Genomic DNA, 17,249 nt, shown 5'->3' with positions numbered 1-17,249 from the left:
GGCCCTTGCATTTGCACAGCAAGCTCTTTAACCACTGAGCCATCTTTCCAGTCCAACAGGCGATTCTTTGAGCTGCCTTACTGTCCAATCTCAAGGGAAGGACCATTAGCAAAGGGTTAACTTCCGAAGCTAACAGGATCAAGGGCCAGGCCAAGCCTTCAGGAACAGAGCAGGCATGTGAGTTGGGACACTAGGGGAGGCCATGAGCAGCCCCGGTCCTCACTTTCCTCTCTCACCACAGATCTCAAGCTGATGGCAACTCGGGGCCTGCACAGTGTGTGAACTATTGAGAGGTCAGCCTGAGCACTGGAGATGTGGTCTCATGGCAGAGGACTTGCCTGGCACGTGTAAGGCCCTGGCTCTGTCCCCAGAACTGCAAAAATTAATGTTTGTTTTTTTTTTAAAGTTATTCTGATGCCTCTCTGAGGGGAACAGAGTGAAAAGCCCTTTGCACTGCCATAGGCTTCAACAATGAAGTGGGGTGAGAGGCAGCAGGCACCAGCAGGCACCAGCAGGCACCAGCAGGCACCAGCAGGCACCAGCTCAGGCCCAGGATGTTCCCTGGCACCTAATTCCTTAGGAGAAAGTTCCAGGGGAAAAAAGAGAGAAAATTTCCACCAGGCAGTGGTGGCACACACCTTTAGTCCCAGCACTAAACTGGAGGCAGAGACAGGTGATTTCTGGTTTACAGAGTGATTTCCAGCACAGCCAGGGCTACACACACACACACACACACACACACACACACACACAAGAGAGAATTTCCTTCCCTTTTAATTTGGTGAACAAACCACTTATCTAAATTCAATAAGAATATCGAAATTATTAAAGTTCAGTGAGAAATTATTTGATCTTTGTTTAATTTTATTGCTTTTAATTATTCATATACGTGGGGAGCCATATGCATGCATATGTGGATGCCCAGGAAGCCTAGAGGTGTCTGGCGTCCCTGGAGCTAGAAGTGTAGGCAGTTGTGGGTTGTCTGAGGTAGGTGCTGGGAATTGAACTCAGGCCATCTCTAAGAGCAGTATTCAGTCTTAACTGCTGAGCCACCTCTCTAGCCCCAAGAAATCTTGTTTCAAACTGAATCCATCTTTAAAAAAATTATTTTAATATTTTATGTGTATGGATGCTTTGCCTGCATGTTTGTGCACCGTATGTATACAGTGCCCTCAGAGGCCAGAAGAGGGCACTGGGTCCCCTGGGACTGGAGTTGCAGACAGTATGAGCCACCATGCAGATGCTGAGAATTGAGCTGTGCTCCGTTAGGGGATTAGCCAGTGGCCTGTGCCACTCTGAACCACCTCTCCAGCCCTGTCCTTTTTAAACACGTGTAAAGCTCATGTCCTTTGGCTCCAGTGGATTTTATAGAGAGCCTCAGTGGGAAGGGCTGCCAGTTTGTCTGGCCTCATCCCGCTTGTCCAAGAGAAACTCCTGCCTCACAAGGCCCAGTGGATGAGCCATTGCTTTCCTGGTCCCGACAAGACGAGGACACATCAGTGAGCAGAGCCACAACCCTTGGTGCCTGAACTGCCCACAGACGGAAATTGGAATGGATCTCAGGCCTGCACACAACTGTCTCGGCTGCCCAGCAGCGAAGAAGCAAGCGGAGGGAGAACATTAGGTTTTGCTTATTTAGGGGGAAATTTTAAAGCAAGACCAGGTGCCTGGGAGGAAAAGAAAAAGGCACCGAGGGTCCACCTCTGGTACAGTGTGCCAAGGAAAACTACAGATGCAGTTTGTTTCTTTACCTGTAAAGGGCTGCTTTCTTTAAAAAGCTATGTGATGGTTTCAACTGAGATGCTCCCAATTGGATTATTTGGTCCCCAATTGGTGGCACCGTTTGGGAAAGTTTAGGAGGTGTGACCTTGTTGGAGAAAGTATGTGACTGAGGGCAGGTTTTGAGAGCCTGTGGACTCCTCTCTGCTTCCTGCGTACAGTCTGAGATATGAGCCCTCAGCTTCCTGCTCCTGCCTCCATGCCTTAGCTCCACCATCATGGACTCATTAACTCCAAATAAACTCACTTCTCTAAGTTGCCTTTGTTGTGGTGTTTCCTCACAGCTGTAGACAAGCAACTGCAACAGACAGGCCTGATGACCTACCCCCTGCATGGGCTTCCGGGCACAGCCCACCAGCATGGCAGGTGGTGGCACTCCTGCCTGGGCAGCAGGCTAACAGCATAGAGACTGCACGCTCAGAGGCGCATGCAGGGCTGACAGTGGCCCTCCACTGTGCTTCTGTCCCTGAGAGCCTGTCGAAGGGTCTGTACAATGAGCAAAGCAGTAAGTGGGTAAATGCTTCTAGGAATATGCATGAACAGTCCTTTCTGGTAGGAATGTGTTCTGGCCTTAAGTAATAGGATCTTGGAAAGGAACTGTGATTAAGACTCTCTGGCTTCAGGGCCTAACAGGAAACTGAAGGCCTCTTGGTGGGTTGGGGTAACAAGAGGCAGCAGGAGCCTATCCGAGCCAGGGGAGGTGGAAGCTGGCCACGTTCCATGCAGGAGTAGAGACTGGCTACAAGGGAGGTAAGTTCCCTTCCATCTTTACTCCTAAGGAGGGTTCCGGAGTCCACAGCTCCTTTCCTGGAAAGCGTGTAAGTGGCAGTGGGGAAAACGGCCTACCTCATCCTTGCTTTCTGCTGTCCTCTCTCTGCTTTAGCCCCTGTGCTGTGGCCTCCTTGCCAAGAGATCGAGAGATGGCAGATGTAGGAAGGAGGGCATGGAGAGCTTGCCCCCCGGATCCGAACCAGCGCTAGCCAGATGACATGCAGCCAGGGCGGCCAAGAGGCACACGAGCCTAGGCCCCTCCCACAGAGCTCTGCTTGGCTTTTGAAAAACAGTTATGAACACATCGTGTCTGAAGTCTGTGTGGACCCAAATCCCACAGGAAGGCACGCTTTGAGATATTCGTATCCTTAACACCAGCTGTCAATTTTACATAAACCCAGAGCCACCTGGAATGAGGGAACCTCAGCCGAAAAACCGCCCCGAGCAGCTTGACCTGCCGGCATGTGTACAGGACCTTCTCTTAACCGCTAATTGATCCAGGAGTATCCAGCCCACTGTCGTGGGTGCCAGCCCTCGGCAGGTGGTTCCGAGCTATATACGGAGGATAGCTGAGGGAGCAAGCCAATAAGCAGCATTCCTCTATGGCCGCCTCTTGAGTTCTTGCCTCAACTTCCCTCAATGATAGAATATAACCTGTAAGATGTAATAAACCTCCTCAAGACCCATTTGGTCACGTTCATTGAGACAACAGAGAAGTGGACTAGAGCAGACCTCAAGCAGAAGTGGAACCCGTGGTCCTTTCCAAGCCATGTGGCCTCCACCTGCTGGCCATCCCTCACAAAGGCCTCTTCACCATGGCCATGGCTCCTGAGTTGGGGACATCTAACTCAGCCTCTCTCTCTCTCTCCAGATTCTAACCTGTGTAGAAACTCAGTGTGTGCGCGCTGGAGCCTGCCCCAGGCTGCCAGAGAAAACATTCTCACATGCAGGAGCAGATCTTAATACTCTTCATTATCTCAAGTCACCTTCTGAGGCGTGTTTTGGTGTCAAGTGAGCGTTGGGGAAGCTGTGATAACACAGTAATTTACTAAGAGCATTGCACGGAAGACCATGATTACCAGGAGCCGGATGGTCCCCGGGCATTCCTGTCAGAACACCGGCCCTCTAGCTGTGGCTCCTGGCATGGAGCAGGCCCCACTTCGCACCTACAAATCCCCTCCCTCCCCCCACAGGCAGAAAATCCCAAAAGCACCACCCAGCCCAGAAAGCACAAGGGGTTCAGAGAAGGAGATGAAGCAGAACATACAAATTAAAAAGGAGACCCTGCTGCCTCGGATGGCAGCTGACTTCAGAAAGGCAGCAGAAAACAAGATGTTTAGGCGGCCTGAATGTTTCATGAACCTGTGAAAATATCGGGCTACTTCAGAAGAGAATAAGGGGAGGCAGGCAGCTAAGCAAAAAGATGTTGGTACAAATGGGAGGTGTCTGCGAAGCTGAGGCCCACGCAGGCAGGAAGGCCTGCTGCAGGCGAGGACGTGGGGAGAGGCGGGCTCCCCAGCAGACACGGCTCCGAGAAAGGGGGGAAACTTTCTAGATGGTTTTTCCCCCTTCACTTGTTTAAAAATAAAAAATTCCTCAGCACACGTCAGCTGCGTGCCAGGCTCCATTTGTCTTTATAACAGAGTATCAGGCAGGAGTGCAGGAGATAAATAAACACAGAGAGACAACAGACCAAACCTTGCAAGCTCACGGAGGACTGGGGGAGGCGAGCCTCATGCTGCAGTCACTGAGAAATAACATTTCAATCTTGATCCATGCCCACAGACAGATTCGCCTCTCCTCACTGGCCTGGATGATCCCCTGCCGCCCCTGCACCGGCACTTCTGGGTATGACAAATCCTCTGCTGGGACCAAGCCTTCCTGTTTAACCCCACAGGCCATCCAGGTCCAAAAGCTGGTGTGCACTGAGGGGAGGGGAGGGCAGGTGAAGCAGACTCCCCCGCCACCCCACCCAGCAGGGCCTCTAGCTTCTGCCCAGCGAGGGAGCGGGCAGACGCCAGGGTGCCAGCTAGAAGGCTGCATGACGGAGGCCAGATCTTGTTGAAGCAGCTCGGCTAAGACCAGGAGCAAAGAATGGCATTTTCTCTGCAGGCCAGTTCATCCCCAGACATCAAATAGTCCTGCCATCTCTCTTGAGTGGCTGCCACAAGACAGAGGCACACTGGGGAATAGGGCCCAGGAGGCCTCCTTGCTGTAATTATGTCTGGGCTGTCGGCCTGGATTGCTCTGACCCTGGTGGCATGGGGACTCCTCCTCAACCCTCCAAGCAGGGCGAGGAGTCTCAGTGGCCCAGGGACACAGACGCCCAGGAGAAGGGTGGAACGCCAGCAGCCAGGCCCTGGCCCTGTCCTTGGTGCTGCCGCCCTCTGCGTGGCTGCGAGGCTGGTTGGCCTTCGCTCCTGACTGGTGTCTGTTCCCTGCGGAAGGACAGTAAATTCACCGAGGCTGCGGCTCTGTCTGAGGTCGAGGAGCCTTTGCGGCGAAGGAGCATTGCTAGAGGCTGGCTCTGTGGGACTTTCCCAGCTCTTTCTATATACCCAGGACCACCTGGTTGCTTGGGCCCCAGACCTTCAGGGAGGAAGGGGCAGAGTAATTGTGGGTTTGCTTTCAGTGGGAGGGAGGGCAGAGTGCTGGGAAACGTTGATCTGTACCGGAAACCCTCGGTGGCTCCGAGCAAACGTCCTGCAAGACACGGCCAACGCTCCCCTGGCACCCGGCTGCCTCCGCAGGATGGGCCTGAGGAGCCCCTCTCAGCTCTGTCTCGCCTCCCTAGCCTCCCCTGGGTTCCCCATCTCTCCTACTCCCTCACCCATGCAGGGACAACTCCGCCTTCCCAGAGCTCCAAGCCCAGCCAGGAACCGAGGGGTTAAGCGCTGCTTCCCTGAGCGTGCAGTGCGCTCAGCTCCGCTCCCACGCAGGGAGGCCTCTGGTCCCCGGAGAGGGTGGAGGCGGGCAGCTCGGTCCTCCCCCTGGCCCAGGGGAGCTCCTGGCTCGTGGGAGCCTGAGGGGCTGGCCCTGAGAAGGTGCCCCCTGCCCCACCTGCCCACCCCTACAGCTGTCCTGATCGCCAGCCAGCAGCGCAGGCTTCCACCCGCAGGCGCCTTCTCCACAACTTCTCCCTTCCCAGTAGTCGCTCACCTGGAGGGTCTGGTTTTAATTAGTGTAATATCCCCGCTACCAGCGCCGCCTGATTAAGACATCCGCCCAATCCGAGATGCGCGCTTAATGAGCACGTTCTGCTGTAATGTTTGTACTTTTTTTTTTTTCTTCATTTTTCTTTTGCAGACCAATAAAACCAAATCTGGTTTCTGATCACTACCTGAGACCCTATTCCATTAGCCCCGAACCTGCTCTGGACCTCAGACTCCCAGGTGCGCCCGAGGCGCCCCAGCCTAGCCCGTGTTTGTGACAGAAAATTAACGACCCCGAGCGCACCAGAAGGCACTTCCCCTCCAGCCCGAGGAGGAAGAGTCTTGCCCAGAAGAAAGGATCCCTCGGTCCCTGTCCCTGGCTCTCCCTGTGGATGTCTTGGGCATCAAGAGACTACCGGGGCCACCCGTGTCCTTTTTAAAAGTGACCATTAAATAATTAGAGTGCCTCTGAAAAGCAGAATCTGAAAGGTGGAGCGACGATGTGGCTCTGCCATCCAGGGCTCTCCTCACCTCGCTGCCCCCCCCTCCCCGCCACCATCACACACTCACACACACCAGTAGACGTCAGTGGGCTTCGGGAACAGCCAGCCCCAACCTCGTGTGCTGGGCCGACTCCAGCTGTCTAATGGGGTCGCAATGCCCCTCCGTTCTGGTCGCCTCGCCTTGCTCCTGGTACAGACTGGGTGCGGGACCTGGGCGGCCAGGACACTGAGGGAGCTGTGTGTCCATGGATAGGCGCCCCCAAATGACCGCCGGCCTGGAGCCACCCCCTCACGCCGCCCTCCTGAAAAGGAGAGCCCCAGGCGAACCCCGCCGCCTCCTGGGGCCACTCGGCAGAAAGTTTGGGCCCGGGGTGCGCAGGCCACCTTAGCATGGCTTTCCCAAGCAGGCTGTCCCAGCCCTGTAGCTGTGCCGAAGCGAGCGGTGAGCCTGCCAGCCTTGCTCTCGCCGCTGGGAAGGCTCGGCCCCGCGCGCCCCCAGCTCTCGGGCTGGAGGGCCCTGCGCGCCCCCCGCACCCGCCGCTCCGTTCCACGCACGCTGGAGCGCTGCGGGCCCTGGTCCTCCCGAGGGAGCCTAGGAGACCTCAGCCCTCCCACAACTCCTTAGGGTTAGCAGTGCCTCGGCCGGCTTTCCTCCCGCGGACCCCAGCAGCCCTCCCGAGCCTGGGAGTGGCTAGAGTCGCACGCCGCAGCGCAGCAGGGTCGCCAGCCCCGCTTTCAGCCGCGCGGCTTGGAGTCGCCTCCCCATGCGCCCCGCGGGCCGGGATCTCCGCGCGCTACGGCTTCCCCCAGCCTGGGAGTTCCCAGAGCCGGGCATTGTGCCGCCGCGGCCGCCGCGGCCGCCGCCGCCACGGCCACGCAGCGCGCGGGACTCCCCGGTGTCTCCACGGAGCCTGACCCCGGGCCTTCCCATTCACAAAATCCCCCCCCCCCCGGTTTCCCCGCCGAGCCCGGAGCCGCCACCTCAGTCCCCGCGGAACTCGGGGACACCGACCCCGCGCGCGGACCCCTGACCCCCAAGGGCGCCACCCCTTCCCCGCGCGACCTCAGGTCTGTCCCCGGCCACGCTCCGCAGCCCCGCTCCTCGTCGGCCCCGCCTCCCACTGCGGGGTCCCGTGCGCCCCTCCCCGGGCCGAGCCCACGGCCCCGGCCGGCCCCCGGAGATGGTCGCGACCGAGGTGGAAGCCCGGGGGCTGGCTACTCACGGGTTCAGCGCTCCCCGCGGCAGGTGACGGGGCCCCGGCGGCCATGCCCCGGCTGCATCCCGGCCGCCCCGGCGAGCTGGCGGCAAGGGGCGCGAGAGGCCGGGCTGGAGCGGCGGGAGCGGCCGCGGCGTCTCCGGCGACCACGCGAGCTACTGGGGCCGGCGCCCGACTGCTGTCCGAGGAGGTTTCCGCTGGCTCCGGAGCAACGGCTCCGTGTCCCCGCTCAGCTTGCCTCGCCGACTCTCTCTCTCTCTCTCTCTCTCTCTCTCTCTCTCTCTCCTCCCCCCCCCCTCCGTTCCTCTGGCTGGCTCGGCTGGAGCGAGAAGCAGGAGCACGCGGCGGCGGTGGCGGCGGTGGCAGCGGCACGGGCGGGCGGAGCGCGCAGCTCGGCGAGGGAGGGAGGGGGCTCCGGCGGTCTCGCGGCCAGGGAGGGCGGCGGGGCAGGGAGGGCAGCGAGCCAGCTGGATGTGGCCACAGGAGCCCTGGAGTCCCAGCTCCAGCCTCCTCGCAGAACAGGGATGCGTAGGGTGGTTCGACTTGCAGGGCACCCTGGAGCCCAGTGGCAGCTGGGTTCCTCCGACCCCCTCCCCCCAGGGTCCTACCTCCCCTCTCTCTCCCCCTTCCTCTGGACGATCTCAGCGTAAGTCAGCCCTGGCGACACTTAGCGGGACCCCATCCCACCGTGACCGGCTTCTCTTGCTCTGCTCAAGGGTCCCTAGAAAGACTTGGTCGCTGAGCGGCAGGAATTCATTCATGTCCCTCCCCTCCCCCACACCTCTTCAGCTAGTCTGCAGCGCCTAACTGGCCGCTGGGGAAGACCCTTAATAGGCCTGGAGTTCCATGCCTTCCTGAGAATCACAGGGAAGGAAGGCAGGAGACTCAAAAGGAAACAGGAAACTGGGAGGGTACACTTGCGCCCCCCCCCCCCCCCACGATCCTATGGCCTTAAATATTTCCATCCAGGGCAGTTAGGAGAGCCTAAAATCCAAGCCCCGATTGGTCTGAAGTCTGGCATCTCTAGTCTTGATTAGGGAGGGGGCTGGCAGGAAGGTACTGCCTCCGAGCAGGCAAGATGAGACTCAGGTGTAACGGCGGGGTCAGGCCCTGGCACTGAGCTCCAGAGGTCAGCAAAGGGCTGGGATGACTCCCAAAGGTTCCGACTGGACCTGGCTACTATTCTAATCTAAAAGCCCAAAATAAAAGGCAGCGACTGGACTTGGGGGCCTGCACTCTCAAAGGGCATTTTTAATCTAAAAACAAACATTAAAACAACAACCACCCTGATCCAGGTTGCTGGATGCCATTTCTAGAACAACCAGAACAATTCTTTCTTGCACCTAAGTGCAGCTTTCGGTCTGAGGCATGCATCGGAAACCTTTGTGGGTAGGGGGACTAGAAGAGTGGGAGTAGAGAAGGGCGGGTGAGGCTGGCTCTGAGGTGCTCTCCGGCGCTGGGCTGCAGGCTGCCTTCCCTACAGAGCGAGGACAGACAGTGGCCAAGCTGAGTGGCTGCTGCCTGCTCAGGAGCTTTTAATTTCTGCTCCTTCGGCCTGTCTGAGCCATTGATCTGTCTTGCCCAGTGGGAATCACGTGCTTTAGAGCAAGTAAGCAGTCTGGCCCTGCAAGGGAACATAAACGCCTTGTCTCCAGGACAGCCACCAGGGTCTCTGGAAATGCTCCGGCCCCAAATTTGAGATGGCACAGCCCTGCCCCCCACAGACCAACTGTTGTGATCAGGTGACCCGGGCTTTCACAGCCTGTGACTGCTGGCCAGGCCCATCCACGCCCGTCACTCACCTGTCTCTGGCCTCCCTGGGCCAACAGTGTCTGTCCCTCCTGGTTCTTCTGCCCTGAGAGCCCTCCCCGGTGGCCCAGTTCCCAGCACCTTTCTGACCCTGCTCTTAGAGAGATGGAGGGCCGGGTCCCTACTGCACCTTGTGCCTTGCCGAGCCAGAGGATATTACCCAGCACAAGCTGGGAGCTTCAAGTGGAGGGGCCCAGGACTGAGACTCTAGTCCCACACCCAGGTCTGGAGCCCGTTCCCAGAAAGGTCTGCAGGTGGCGCCAGGCTTTCTTTCTGTCTCCAGACAGGTTCCAGCCAAACAGAACACCATCAGCCACTCTGAGAGAGCAGGGCACTAACCTGAAGCAGGTACCAAAGCAGGGGCAGCCACGCGGCCTGTCCAGGAGGGTACCCTCGAGAAGAGAGCCAGAGCAGATTCCCTGCAGGCCCAGCAGCCACCAATGGATCTGCCCAGAAAAGGGTGGCAGGGCCTGCCTGTGTATCTCTATGCTGGGATGTCTTCCCATCTAGGAAAATTTTATTTTTAGATTAAGCATGCATGCATGCATTCATGCATGTGTGTGTATGTATATGTGTGTGTGTTTGTGCGTGTGCATGTGCCAAGTAAGTGTAGTGCCCTCTGAAGCCAGAAGAGGGAATCAAATCCCCTGAGGTTGAAATCATAGGCAGTTAGGAGGAGCCTCCTGACTGGATGCCAGGAACCAAACTCTGGTCCTCTGGAAGAGCAGGAAGTGCTCGTAACCACTGAGCCATCCCTCCAGCCCCACGGAAACTTCATTTGTAAGAATATGAGGGTAGAGAGGATCCAAGAATAACACCCCACAGCAGAAACAAGGAAAGAGGCTCTACTCTAGCCGTTACAATGACACAGCACATCCTCAGAAAAAGACACCACAAAAAGAGACTTTTCAAAAATACTGTGATCACCAACCTGACAGGACCTAGAGCCACACAGGAAACAAGTGTCTAGATGTGTGCAGGGGTCTCCAGAGCAGCGGCCTGCGACCTTCCCAATGCTGCAACCCTAAAAATGCAGCTCCTCGGGTTGTGGCAACCCCAACCATAAAAGTATTTTAATTACCACTCATAACTGTGATTCTGCTCCTGCTGTGATCTGATATGCAGGCTCTCTGGTTTGCCATGCCTGTGGGGTCGACACCCACAGAGCAAAAGCCACAGCCCCAGAGGGGGTTGAGCTGGGAAGCTCCACCCTCAATATGGCTGATACTATCCCATGAGGTAGGCTTCTCAGCTCAGTGGGAAGAGGAACAGGGCTGAACACCAGCATCCACCTTTCTCTGCCCCCTGACTGAGGATGGGGTGTGGCAGCCTCCTCACACCCTCCCTGACTGAGGGTGGGGTGTGGCAGCCTCCTCACACCCTGATGCCATGCCCTCCCAACTGTGGTGGACAGCTCCCTTGAACTGTGAGTGACAGTAAACCCTCGCTCCTTTGAGCTGCTTTTCATGTATTTTGTCATAGCAATGAGAGAAAAAAAATGATTAATACTGCTTTGAACCCCTCCCCTAAGGACAGGGAATAAAGCAGAAAATACAACCACATGTTATGGACTGACTGCCCGAAAGAAACAGGACTGCGGCCAGGCTTGGGAGCTGAGCTGAGTCCTGCCTGCTGTGGTGAGGGCCAGCACCAGAGTCAATGTAGAGGAAGGTAGAGGCCCAGACACTTGGGAAGCCAAGACAATCATGACTCTCTAGACCAGGATCCAGGACTTGCCCTCAGGACTCTACCATCCATGAGAAGGAAACCTATCGCTACCTTTAGGATTCCCAGCCTCGGGCACCAGGGCACAAGCCCCACACAACACTGAAGGCCAGCTCTGCAGGCCCCTCTCCTAACACCGGTACCCCAGTCAGCAGAGCTCTCTAAGCACAGCCTCTGAAAGAGGGAGCCACCAAACAGCCTTTCCTAGAGGAGGGCCGAGGGGGGGTGGTCCTGGAGGAAACAGACATTGAACGGGGAGGAGAAAATATCAGAAATAGACATATTTAATATCCTCAAAGAGATCAGAGGAGATATTGCAACCAGAACCAGGCACAGGATGCTATTTTAAGAACATTTAGAGAACAAAAAAAGGCCGGGGAATTAAAAGCATGCGAGCCGAAACAAAAAAACTCAGCAGACTGGTTGGAAGATAAAAGTAAGTGAATGTTCCAGAAGGCAAAGCGAAAAGACAAAGAGGGGGAAAATAAGAAAGGAGGAAAAATTAGATGGTGTGCTCATGAGAGCTGGCACCCACACAAAGGAATGAGAGAAAGAGAGAGCATCACAAATTATTTAATTCAAGAAATTCTCCACACAATGGATAGGAATTGACCCACGTCAAAGTATAGTCTCACGAACACAAAACATTGAAGATGAAAAGAAAAATAAATCTCAAGTTTCAGGTTCCACGGAAAACAGCAAGAATGAGCATGGCTCCAGGGATCTCAACAGGGCAAGCCGACGGATGCTAGATACTGGAGCGACGGATTCGGACACCCGTGGGCGTGATCAGACACCGAGCATCCCTCGCCTGAGAGCGATCAAACGTGAAGTCAGAACAAAGACACCCACAAAAGGCGACGGCGCTAAACAGCTCATCTCCCACTACAGGACATGCTTCAACGAAACAAGTGACCAAAGCATGGAAGAGGGTCCCACTGCAGAGGGGAAGCAGAGGTCCAGTGAGAGCAGGCGTAGAGAATCCACTGGCTAGGAAAGGGGCTGGCAGGAGGACAGTCCAGTACCAGGCAGGAGGTCATAGATCCAGGTGAGAACAGAGAAGCTGCAGACCCAACTCTCCAGTACACTCAATGCCACCTGCCACCCACTGCCCACCGTCCACTGCCCACTGTCCTCTTCCCACCGTCCACTGCCCACTGTCCATGGCCCACTGTCCATTGCCCACTGTCCTCTTCCCACCATCCACTGCCCACCGTCCACTGTCCTCTTCCCACCATCCACTGTCCACTGTCCTCTTCCCACCATCCACTGCCCACTGTCCTCTTCCCACCGTCCACTGCCCACTGTCCTCTTCCCACCATCCACTGCCCACTGTCCTCTTCCCACCGTCCACTGCCCACTGTCCTCTTCCCACCATCCACTGCCCACTGTCCACTGCCCACCATCTCCTTCTCATCATCTGCTGTCCACCGTCTGCTGCCTACTGCCCCCTCTATGCCAGGCAGACCTAGCCTGTGTTCTTCTCTACCCATACTCACAGCCAGCATCAGCTGAGGACCTTCATTTGAGCCCTCAGAGGGGAGTCTTAGAAACAGGAGACGGTCACAGCAGACAGAGAAACAGACAGGTCAGCTACATCCCTCAGCAAGTAGCCAGCCATCCTGGCTGGGTCCTCCATCCCCAGGGGCTACCTGAGTGTTCACTTTGTCCTTGTCGGGGGCTGTGACAGGTAGCCCTGGCTGCTAATCTCCCTGGATCTGAAATCCTCTAACATAAGCTCCTGTGCACTCCTCTGAGGAACTTTCTTGATGAGCTAGAAGAAGGAAACTGCTTTTTGCCTGATTGCTCTCACTCTTGCTGGCAAGTCCATCTATACTGATGCTTCTGCATCCCTTCATTGATAGAAGAACCAGCTTCTTGAACTCCCAGTGTAGAATGAAGACCCGGGAATCCTCAGGCCTTCGACACCCAGCCTCATGGACTGAGAAACTATCAGATTTTCAACCTTTCCAGTGTGAGACAGCCATTGCTTCTCTACCCAGATGCCCAGCTAACAAGTGCCCTTTTAAGGAACACATAACATATATTCATTCTATCAGTTCTGTTTCTGTAGAGAATCCTGGCTCATACATCAGCTCTCATAAACTCCGGAGCAACTGAGTCCTGAGTGCATCTTTCCTTCCTGTCTTCTGCCAGGCTTCCCCATCAGTGTGTACCAGCTCAAAGGAGCAGGTGACTCCATTTTTACAGGGATCACCTTTTATGGCTCAGCTGTTAAAGCACTTCTGTGGAAGGATGGGGACCTGACCCCCAGGGAGTGCTGACATGGCCTGTAACCTTAAAGCTTCGGTTAGGGACAGTGACAGATGAATCCCTAGAGCTTTCTGGCTGATCTGGCTGGCCAATTGGTGAGCTCTAAGTTATGTGAGAAACCCTGTCTCAAAAACTAGGGTAGAGAACAGTTGTGTTAACCTCTGGCACACACACACACACACACACACACACACACACACACACACATACATATACATGCTCCAGACATGCCCAAACCCTGAAAATCTCACCCTGAGACCGGCAGGAGGAAGGATCGCGCCCTTCCTGTTCTGGGCCTGAACGCCCCAGTGGATACAGCCTTGGGACCCCAGCTCTGCCACCCTCGAGGTAGTCTCATAGCCAGGTTTCAGCTTCAAACATCCTAGTTCCTCATAGGACCTGTCCAGCTGGCCCCGGGACTCCACTCCATGCAAATGAAGCAGGCCCAGCACCTCAGCCCTAGCGATGTGCACTCCCCTGCAAACATGTATATATGTGTATGTGTGTGTGTGTTCTCATCTATGCCAGTTGACACGCTCAAGAATAAAATGTTCATGAAAATAAAGCCACGGGGATTTCTCACCAGCCTTTATTAGGCCCAGGGGTGCACAGTGGTCTGAGCTTATGTAACCACATGGTGCCCAGCTGCCTCAGTTGGCCTTGTCATGCAACAGAGAGAAGTCCAAAGTTGCTCAGCACAGCTGTACCTCTGAGAGGGGAATGGGCCCCACCAGACAAACCCACACGTGTTTGTGTTTCCCTGCCCCCAGCCAGCCAGCTCCATTGCCTTCAGGGTCTCCCCTCTGGGCTCTGTGAATGCTGTCATTAGTAGGGGAAGGGCTACTGTGACCTGAAGGAACATAATAGTAAAACAACATGCTAACGCTCTCCCACAAAAGCTTTCCTGTGAACAGGGCGCGGTGGTGCTCACCAGTAATCCCAAGAGAAGAGCTGAGGCAGAGGATTAGGTTCAGAGTTTGAGGTCAGCCTGAACCATGCTGTAGCCCCTGGTCATGTGACCAGTGGTGAGGCAGAAGGGTCTCCATTTTAACCAAGATCCAGCCTCAGCATGTGCACCACGGCTGTCCTTGCTCCCCAACCCTCCGACAGGCGATGACCCTTTACCTGGAGGTCTCAGCTCCTTCCTACCTCCCTGCTCCCTCCGAAGCTCTCCCTCCAAGCCCAAGGCCACTCCTCTTCCGTCTCCCCAGCTGACCAGACATCCTGAAGACATGACAGACCTGATTCTCCCTTCAGGACTCTCCTGGCCTGTGCTGCAGTCTCCCTAAGTTCCTCCCTTCTTCACAAAGGGCTCCACTTTCCACCACCTCCCCACACCCACCGAAGTACAGTCCCGACTGACCAGCAGCCGGCCCCAGCCTTCCTCCTCCGGGTGCACTCGACACCTGAACTCGGCTCTGCTACCCACTCTCCAGAATCGTCCTCCAGCCCTCCCCAGTGCTCTCCTCTTCTCCCTCAGGCCCATGGTTTGGGCTCCTCCATCTGCTTCTCCTCGCACAGCAGCTTCCCAGCCGAGCGGAGCGCAGGGAAGGCCTGCCAGCTCAGCTGTCCCTCCTCGCTGATGTCATCCGCTTCCCACTGTCGCTGGAACACAAGTCACCAGGGCTGAAGGCATCCACTCCCTAGCTGCCCCTTTGTGCATTGCACACAGAGAAACTGAGGCTTCCCCAGCAGCTACAGATGTGGACCCTGCCACAGATGCTGCCAAGGGTTGTTCCACGTGAGCAACAAACAAACCTCCCACCTGATATCTTATTCCCAAGCCTCCAGAGCTGAACTCAGTTTCTTTCAGACCTAACATGCCACTACTCCAAAAGAGGGGACGGTCCTGTCTCCCCCTGGGCGGATGGAAAGCATCAGGAGCACCCAGGCAACTGGCGGCTCCAGCCCACGGCTGGTATGCTCCGCTCGCTGTGGGGGAGCAGACATGGCCTCGGAGTGCATGGGGAGGAATGAAGGTCCTCGAAGCTTCCATTCAACTTTGAAAACCAGAGGATATGGCCAGCTCCAAGAGCCTCCTGGGACAGGGGACAGGGTCTCCGCAGGCAGTTAGCCCGCTCTTCTGCCCCCTCTGAGAACCTCTCCTTTAGCTCAGCCCACGATTATACAATAACACCCACCCAGAAAACAAATTAAAAATAGGAAAAATCCATGGGAGCCGTGGGTCTGCTGCGGCAGGGTGGTGTTGGATTGCTAGGCAACCCCAGGCAAGCCTGCAGGAAGGTCTGTGCGAGCTGCCTGCGCAGAAGAGGGGCTCTTGTCCCTTTTGTGCGGATGTACTCAGCCGGATCTGAACAGGAGTCCTGAACAGAGAGGAGGAGGCGGCTCTGGCTGATGGCAGAGCACACGTCCTCCTTTGGACAACTGGCTTTTCGGGAGGATGGCGGAGAAGAGAGGGATGGCCGCGTGATGACTAACATCTGGAGCCACGCTGGAAAATCAGCCTGATTTCTGCTTCCCGAGGCCCAGGTGTTTGGAATTGTACAGGCAAAAACAAACGTCAGGGTGTTAACGGCTCTTCCTGGTTCCCAGAATCCTTTCAGCAGGAAGCAGATGTGGGCTAGGTTTGGAAGGCTGGGGAGAGCCAAGGGAGATGAATGGAAGAGACCCTCGGGGACAGGCAGGAAAATGGATCCAGAAAATAATGAGGGCCCAGGGCTGGGTCTGTGCTCCCAAGAGCGAGATGGAAGCAAGAAGCCCACACACTCCTTCTACAGATCCAGCCGAGCCTTAATCTCATTAAAACATGGATGTGAAAACACTGACTGAAGCATCCAGGGCTTGGAGGGGGTGGGCCGCATCAGATGCGCAACAGAAATTTTCCGTTTGATTTGATGTTCTGCTGAACACCAGGAGGAAACCCAGAGCTCCTGGCTGCTGGGGAGCTGGGGGGGGGGGGGTCCCAGCACCACGACTACAAAGTCTCACAAAATCACTGCCTTAGCACGGAATGTCAATCAGGCGGGCGGGAGCTCACACACCTGCCACCCCGGCTCTCGGGAGCGTGAGGCAGAAGGTTGCAAGTTCCAGGACAGCCTGGAGTATTTAGCAAGATCCCTCACAGAGATCTGCTTCTCTGCCTCCCAAGGGCTGGGGCTCAAAGCCTGCACCAATACCCGGCTGTCCTCGGCCGGTGCTCGCAGCCCTGCGCGTGGAAGAGCCTCCATGGCTGCAGACAGCCCTGCGCGTGGAAGAGCCTCCGTGCTGGCAACCTTCCTTCCCCGCTGATGCCTGCCTCTGGGCACCTGCCTCAGTTTCTTTTGCTGTTGCTGGTCACCTGGCATCAGGAGGCAAACAGAGATGAATGCTGGTGCCCGGCCACACTTCTCTTTCTAATCCAGCCCCAGGGGGCGGCGCTGTGCACATCTAGGGTGGGTCTTCCCATCGGTTCATCCACTCAAGTACCCCGCACAGGCTCGCTGGGAGGCTAACGTAGTCTAGAAACCCCTCACTGCTGTGCGCAGATTCTAGACTCTACCGAGCTGGTCAATATGAAGCATCATGAAGCATCACTCACTGCTCTGTGGGAAGCACCTTCTGGGGTCCTTCGGGGTGAGGAAGACAGTGCCCATGGCTCCCTACTGAGCCACAGGCCAGGCCACAGGTGTGCGCGCACGCACACACACACACACACACACACACACACACACACACACACACACGCAAGCACTCATAGAGTCCTACAAGCGTTCCCAGGCCAGGCTCTGCTGTTGTGATAAGCTTCCTCTCAACCCCTATCCAGAAGTCAGATTTTCCTCTTTGGGCTCAGGGTCACCAGTCCCGTCACACAGTGTCCCAGAGTGGGAAGTCCCTGCTCCGTGGACTCAGGGGACACTCCGTGTTTTGAGGGTGTACTGATAAGAGCCACTGCAATTGTCTACTGGGGACATCTGTCATGTATCCCTCTGAAATCCACACACACTCCCAGGGCCACCAAAGATGCTTCCCCTGCCCTGTGCCTGGCCACCCCTCTGCTCCCTGCCTGCTCTGTTTAACTC

At 56.2% G+C, this 17,249-nt stretch overlaps 1 protein-coding gene across 4 annotated transcripts in view; it reads right to left on the bottom strand.

The window, feature by feature from the left end:
• Rbfox3 (RNA binding fox-1 homolog 3) overlaps window positions 1-14,732 on the bottom strand; it is a 398,556-nt gene extending 383,824 nt beyond the window's left edge. The window contains exon 1 of one of the 4 annotated variants that reach the window (XM_060386301.1): window positions 14,594-14,732. The gene's annotated coding sequence lies outside the window, so the exon portion shown is untranslated. Of the gene's footprint in view, window positions 1-6,278; window positions 6,298-7,428; window positions 8,007-14,593 lie in introns of those variants that run through there. The other 3 variants (XM_021639830.2, XM_060386299.1, XM_060386300.1) reach the window with 3 other exon arrangements.
• Window positions 14,733-17,249: the final 2,517 nt, after the last annotated feature.

The sequence above is a fragment of the Meriones unguiculatus genome, chromosome 7 (genome assembly GCF_030254825.1).
Source record: "Meriones unguiculatus strain TT.TT164.6M chromosome 7, Bangor_MerUng_6.1, whole genome shotgun sequence".
In the NCBI taxonomy this organism is placed as follows: Eukaryota; Metazoa; Chordata; class Mammalia; order Rodentia; family Muridae; genus Meriones; species Meriones unguiculatus.
The sequence above is the reverse complement of the archived record's forward strand: the minus strand, read 5'-3'. Positions and strand labels throughout refer to the sequence as shown.